Below are 7,006 nucleotides of genomic sequence, written 5' to 3'. Positions count from 1 at the left end.
TAGTTCTTGCCCCGCCGTCAAAATGTCCCGGCCGATGTTCATCAGAAACTCCTTGCTGGCCCATGGGCCCCCCTCCATACCTTAAGAGAGTCATAGTTACTCCCGCCGTTTACCCGCGCCGCACTGAATTTCGTCAAGTTGGGTCTGGCAAGCCGCTAACCCGGCCGGCCGGGCCTGACAACGCTCTAGAAACCCGGAACAGGCAGTTTCGTGAACCAACCGCGCACGCTCCTGACAATGCGTTAGCCAACCCTGCTCGGGCAAATCGTTAATCAAGCCCAACCCTGAAACTGCGTTAACCAACCCGGCCATGGCAATTCATTAACCAACCCGGCTCGGACAAATGGTTAACCAAGCCCAACCCTGACAATTCGGTAACCAACCCGGCTCGGGCAAATGGTTAACCAAGCCGGCCGGGCAAATCGGTAACCGGCCCGGCAGCCCCGACTATTCGACAATCAACCAGCTGAGGACAAACCCTTCACCCTCAATAACAACTAGTTCTTGCCCCGCCGTCAAAATGTCCCGGCCGATGTTCATCAGAAACTCCTTGCTGGCCCATGGGCCCCCCTCCTTACCTTAAGAGAGTCATAGTTACTCCCGCCGTTTACCCGCGCCGCACTGAATTTCGTCAAGTTGGGTCTGGCAAGCCGCTAACCCGGCCGGCCGGGCCTGACAATGCTCTAGAAACCCGGAACAGGCAGTTTCGTGAACCAACCGCGCACGCTCCTGACAAGGCGTTAACCAACCCTGCACGGTCAAGTCGTTAACCAAGCCCAAACCCGACAATTCGTTAACCAACCCAACCATGGCAATTCGCTAACCAACCCGGCCCGGGCAAATGGTTAACCAAGCCCAACCCAGACAATTCGGTAACCAACCCGGCTCGGGCAAATGGTTAACCAAGCCGGCCGGGCAAATCGCTAACCGGCCCGGCAGTCCCGACAATTCGACAATCAACCCGCTGAGGACAAACCCTTCGCCCTCAATAACAACTAGTTCTTGCCCCGCCGTCAAAATGTCCCGGCCGAGGTTCATCAGAAACTCCTTGCTGGCCCATGGGCCCCCCTCCTTACCTTAAGAGAGTCATAGTTACTCCCGCCGTTTACCCGCGCCGCACTGAATTTCGTCAAGTTGGGTCTGGCAAGCCGCTAACCCGGCCGGCCGGGCCTGACAACGCTCTAGAAACCCGGAACAGGCAGTTTCGTGAACCAACTGCGCACGCTCCTGACAATGTGTTCACCCACCCTGCTCGGGCAAATCGTTAACCAAGCCCAAACCCGACAATTCGTTAACCAACCCAACCATGACAATTCGCTAACCAACCCGGCCCGGGCAAATGGTTAACCAAGCCCAAACCTGACAATTCGTTAACCAACCCGGCCCGGGCAAATGGTTAACCAAGCCGGCCGGGCAAATCGGTAACCGGCCCGGCAGTCCCGACAATTCGACAATCAACCAGCTGAGGACAAACCCTTCACCCTCAATAACAACGACGTCTTGCCCCGCCGTCAAAATGTCCCGGCCGATGTTCACCAGAAACTCCTTGCTGGCCCATGGGCCCCCCTCCTTAACCTTAAGAGAGTCATAGTTACTCCCGCCGTTTACCCGCGCCGCACTGAATTTCGTCAAGTTGGGTCTGGCAACCCGCTAACCCGGCCGGCCGGGCCTGACAACGCTCTAGAAACCCGGAACAGGCAGTTTCGTGAACCAACCGCGCACGCTCCTGACAATGCGTTAGCCAACCCTGCTCGGGCAAATCGTTAATCAAGCCCAACCCTGAAACTGCGTTAACCAACCCAGCCATGGCAATTCATTAACCAACCCGGCTCGGGCAAATGGTTAACCAAGCCGGCCGGGCAAATCGGTAACCGGCCCGGCAGCCCCGACTATTCGACAATCAACCAGCTGAGGACAAACCCTTCACCCTCAATAACAACTAGTTCTTGCCCCGCCGTCAAAATGTCCCGGCCGATGTTCATCAGAAACTCCTTGCTGGCCCATGGGCCCCCCTCCTTACCTTAAGAGAGTCATAGTTACTCCCGCCGTTTACCCGCGCCGCACTGAATTTCGTCAAGTTGGGTCTGGCAAGCCGCTAACCCGGCCGGCCGGGCCTGACAATGCTCTAGAAACCCGGAACAGGCAGTTTCGTGAACCAACCGCGCACGCTCCTGACAAGGCGTTAACCAACCCTGCACGGTCAAGTCGTTAACCAAGCCCAAACCCGACAATTCGTTAACCAACCCAACCATGGCAATTCGCTAACCAACCCGGCCCGGGCAAATGGTTAACCAAGCCCAACCCTGACAATTCGTTAACCAACCCGGCCCGGGCAAATGGTTAACCAAGCCGGCCGGGCAAATCGGTAACCGGCCCGGCAGCCCCGACTATTCGACAATCAACCAGCTGAGGACAAACCCTTCACCCTCAATAACAACGACGTCTTGCCCCGCCGTCAAAATGTCCCGGCCGATGTTCATCAGAAACTCCTTGCTGGCCCATGGGCCCCCCTCCTTACCTTAAGAGAGTCATAGTTACTCCCGCCGTTTACCCGCGCCGCACTGAATTTCGTCAAGTTGGGTCTGGCAAGCCGCTAACCCGGCCGGCCGGGCCTGACAACGCTCTAGAAACCCGGAACAGGCAGTTTCGTGAACCAACCGCGCACGCTCCTGACAATGCGTTAGCCAACCCTGCTCGGGCAAATCGGTAACCAAGCCCAAACCCGACAATTCGATAACCAACCCAACCATGGCAATTCGCTAACCAACCCGGGGCCGGGCAAATGGGTAACCAAGCCCAACCCTGACAATTCGTTAACCAACCCGGCCCGGGCAAATGGTTAACCAAGCCGGCCGGGCAAATCGTTAACCGGCCCGGCAGTCCCGACAATTCGACAATCAACCAGCTGAGGACAAACCCTTCGCCCTCAATAACAACTAGTTCTTGCCCCGCCGTCAAAATGTCCCGGCCGATGTTCATCAGAAACTCCTTGCTGGCCCATGGGCCCCCCCTCCTTCCCTTAAGAGAGTCATAGTTACTCCCGCCGTTTACCCGCGCCGCACTGAATTTCGTCAAGTTGGGTCTGGCAGCCTGCTAACCCGGCCGGCCGGGCCTGACCACGCTCTAGAAACCCGGAACAGGCAGTTTCGTGAACCAACCGCGCACGCTCCTGACAATGCGTTAGCCAACCCTGCTCGGGCAAATCGTTAATCAAGCCCAACCCTGAAACTGCGTTAACCAACCCGGCCATGGCAATTCATTAACCAACCCGGCTCGGGCAAATGGTTAACCAAGCCGGCCGGGCAAATCGGTAACCGGCCCGGCAGCCCCGACTATTCGACAATCAACCAGCTGAGGACAAACCCTTCACCCTCAATAACAACTAGTTCTTGCCCCGCCGTCAAAATGTCCCGGCCGATGTTCATCAGAAACTCCTTGCTGGCCCATGGGCCCCCCTCCATACCTTAAGAGAGTCATAGTTACTCCCGCCGTTTACCCGCGCCGCACTGAATTTCGTCAAGTTGGGTCTGGCAAGCCGCTAACCCGGCCGGCCGGGCCTGACAACGCTCTAGAAACCCGGAACAGGCAGTTTCGTGAACCAACCGCGCACGCTCCTGACAATGCGTTAGCCAACCCTGCTCGGGCAAATCGTTAATCAAGCCCAACCCTGAAACTGCGTTAACCAACCCGGCCATGGCAATTCATTAACCAACCCGGCTCGGACAAATGGTTAACCAAGCCCAACCCTGACAATTCGGTAACCAACCCGGCTCGGGCAAATGGTTAACCAAGCCGGCCGGGCAAATCGGTAACCGGCCCGGCAGTCCCGACAATTCGACAATCAACCAGCTGAGGACAAACCCTTCACCCTCAATAACAACGACGTCTTGCCCCGCCGTCAAAATGTCCCGGCCGATGTTCACCAGAAACTCCTTGCTGGCCCATGGGCCCCCCTCCTTAACCTTAAGAGAGTCATAGTTACTCCCGCCGTTTACCCGCGCCGCACTGAATTTCGTCAAGTTGGGTCTGGCAACCCGCTAACCCGGCCGGCCGGGCCTGACAACGCTCTAGAAACCCGGAACAGGCAGTTTCGTGAACCAACCGCGCACGCTCCTGACAATGCGTTAGCCAACCCTGCTCGGGCAAATCGTTAATCAAGCCCAACCCTGAAACTGCGTTAACCAACCCGGCCATGGCAATTCATTAACCAACCCGGCTCGGGCAAATGGTTAACCAAGCCGGCCGGGCAAATCGGTAACCGGCCCGGCAGCCCCGACTATTCGACAATCAACCAGCTGAGGACAAACCCTTCACCCTCAATAACAACTAGTTCTTGCCCCGCCGTCAAAATGTCCCGGCCGATGTTCATCAGAAACTCCTTGCTGGCCCATGGGCCCCCCTCCTTACCTTAAGAGAGTCATAGTTACTCCCGCCGTTTACCCGCGCCGCACTGAATTTCGTCAAGTTGGGTCTGGCAAGCCGCTAACCCGGCCGGCCGGGCCTGACAATGCTCTAGAAACCCGGAACAGGCAGTTTCGTGAACCAACCGCGCACGCTCCTGACAAGGCGTTAACCAACCCTGCACGGTCAAGTCGTTAACCAAGCCCAAACCCGACAATTCGTTAACCAACCCAACCATGGCAATTCGCTAACCAACCCGGCCCGGGCAAATGGTTAACCAAGCCCAACCCTGACAATTCGTTAACCAACCCGGCCCGGGCAAATGGTTAACCAAGCCGGCCGGGCAAATCGGTAACCGGCCCGGCAGCCCCGACTATTCGACAATCAACCAGCTGAGGACAAACCCTTCACCCTCAATAACAACGACGTCTTGCCCCGCCGTCAAAATGTCCCGGCCGATGTTCATCAGAAACTCCTTGCTGGCCCATGGGCCCCCCTCCTTACCTTAAGAGAGTCATAGTTACTCCCGCCGTTTACCCGCGCCGCACTGAATTTCGTCAAGTTGGGTCTGGCAAGCCGCTAACCCGGCCGGCCGGGCCTGACAACGCTCTAGAAACCCGGAACAGGCAGTTTCGTGAACCAACCGCGCACGCTCCTGACAATGCGTTAGCCAACCCTGCTCGGGCAAATCGGTAACCAAGCCCAAACCCGACAATTCGATAACCAACCCAACCATGGCAATTCGCTAACCAACCCGGGGCCGGGCAAATGGGTAACCAAGCCCAACCCTGACAATTCGTTAACCAACCCGGCCCGGGCAAATGGTTAACCAAGCCGGCCGGGCAAATCGTTAACCGGCCCGGCAGTCCCGACAATTCGACAATCAACCAGCTGAGGACAAACCCTTCGCCCTCAATAACAACTAGTTCTTGCCCCGCCGTCAAAATGTCCCGGCCGATGTTCATCAGAAACTCCTTGCTGGCCCATGGGCCCCCCCTCCTTCCCTTAAGAGAGTCATAGTTACTCCCGCCGTTTACCCGCGCCGCACTGAATTTCGTCAAGTTGGGTCTGGCAGCCTGCTAACCCGGCCGGCCGGGCCTGACCACGCTCTAGAAACCCGGAACAGGCAGTTTCGTGAACCAACCGCGCACGCTCCTGACAATGCGTTAGCCAACCCTGCTCGGGCAAATCGTTAATCAAGCCCAACCCTGAAACTGCGTTAACCAACCCGGCCATGGCAATTCATTAACCAACCCGGCTCGGGCAAATGGTTAACCAAGCCGGCCGGGCAAATCGGTAACCGGCCCGGCAGCCCCGACTATTCGACAATCAACCAGCTGAGGACAAACCCTTCACCCTCAATAACAACTAGTTCTTGCCCCGCCGTCAAAATGTCCCGGCCGATGTTCATCAGAAACTCCTTGCTGGCCCATGGGCCCCCCTCCATACCTTAAGAGAGTCATAGTTACTCCCGCCGTTTACCCGCGCCGCACTGAATTTCGTCAAGTTGGGTCTGGCAAGCCGCTAACCCGGCCGGCCGGGCCTGACAACGCTCTAGAAACCCGGAACAGGCAGTTTCGTGAACCAACCGCGCACGCTCCTGACAATGCGTTAGCCAACCCTGCTCGGGCAAATCGTTAATCAAGCCCAACCCTGAAACTGCGTTAACCAACCCGGCCATGGCAATTCATTAACCAACCCGGCTCGGACAAATGGTTAACCAAGCCCAACCCTGACAATTCGGTAACCAACCCGGCTCGGGCAAATGGTTAACCAAGCCGGCCGGGCAAATCGGTAACCGGCCCGGCAGTCCCGACAATTCGACAATCAACCAGCTGAGGACAAACCCTTCACCCTCAATAACAACGACGTCTTGCCCCGCCGTCAAAATGTCCCGGCCGATGTTCACCAGAAACTCCTTGCTGGCCCATGGGCCCCCCTCCTTAACCTTAAGAGAGTCATAGTTACTCCCGCCGTTTACCCGCGCCGCACTGAATTTCGTCAAGTTGGGTCTGGCAACCCGCTAACCCGGCCGGCCGGGCCTGACAACGCTCTAGAAACCCGGAACAGGCAGTTTCGTGAACCAACCGCGCACGCTCCTGACAATGCGTTAGCCAACCCTGCTCGGGCAAATCGTTAATCAAGCCCAACCCTGAAACTGCGTTAACCAACCCGGCCATGGCAATTCATTAACCAACCCGGCTCGGGCAAATGGTTAACCAAGCCGGCCGGGCAAATCGGTAACCGGCCCGGCAGCCCCGACTATTCGACAATCAACCAGCTGAGGACAAACCCTTCACCCTCAATAACAACTAGTTCTTGCCCCGCCGTCAAAATGTCCCGGCCGATGTTCATCAGAAACTCCTTGCTGGCCCATGGGCCCCCCTCCTTACCTTAAGAGAGTCATAGTTACTCCCGCCGTTTACCCGCGCCGCACTGAATTTCGTCAAGTTGGGTCTGGCAAGCCGCTAACCCGGCCGGCCGGGCCTGACAATGCTCTAGAAACCCGGAACAGGCAGTTTCGTGAACCAACCGCGCACGCTCCTGACAAGGCGTTAACCAACCCTGCACGGTCAAGTCGTTAACCAAGCCCAAACCCGACAAT

The sequence above is a fragment of the Mobula birostris genome, unplaced genomic scaffold (genome assembly GCF_030028105.1).
Source record: "Mobula birostris isolate sMobBir1 unplaced genomic scaffold, sMobBir1.hap1 scaffold_1465, whole genome shotgun sequence".
Classification (NCBI taxonomy): domain Eukaryota; kingdom Metazoa; phylum Chordata; class Chondrichthyes; order Myliobatiformes; family Myliobatidae; genus Mobula; species Mobula birostris.
This window is presented reverse-complemented; position numbering follows the sequence as displayed.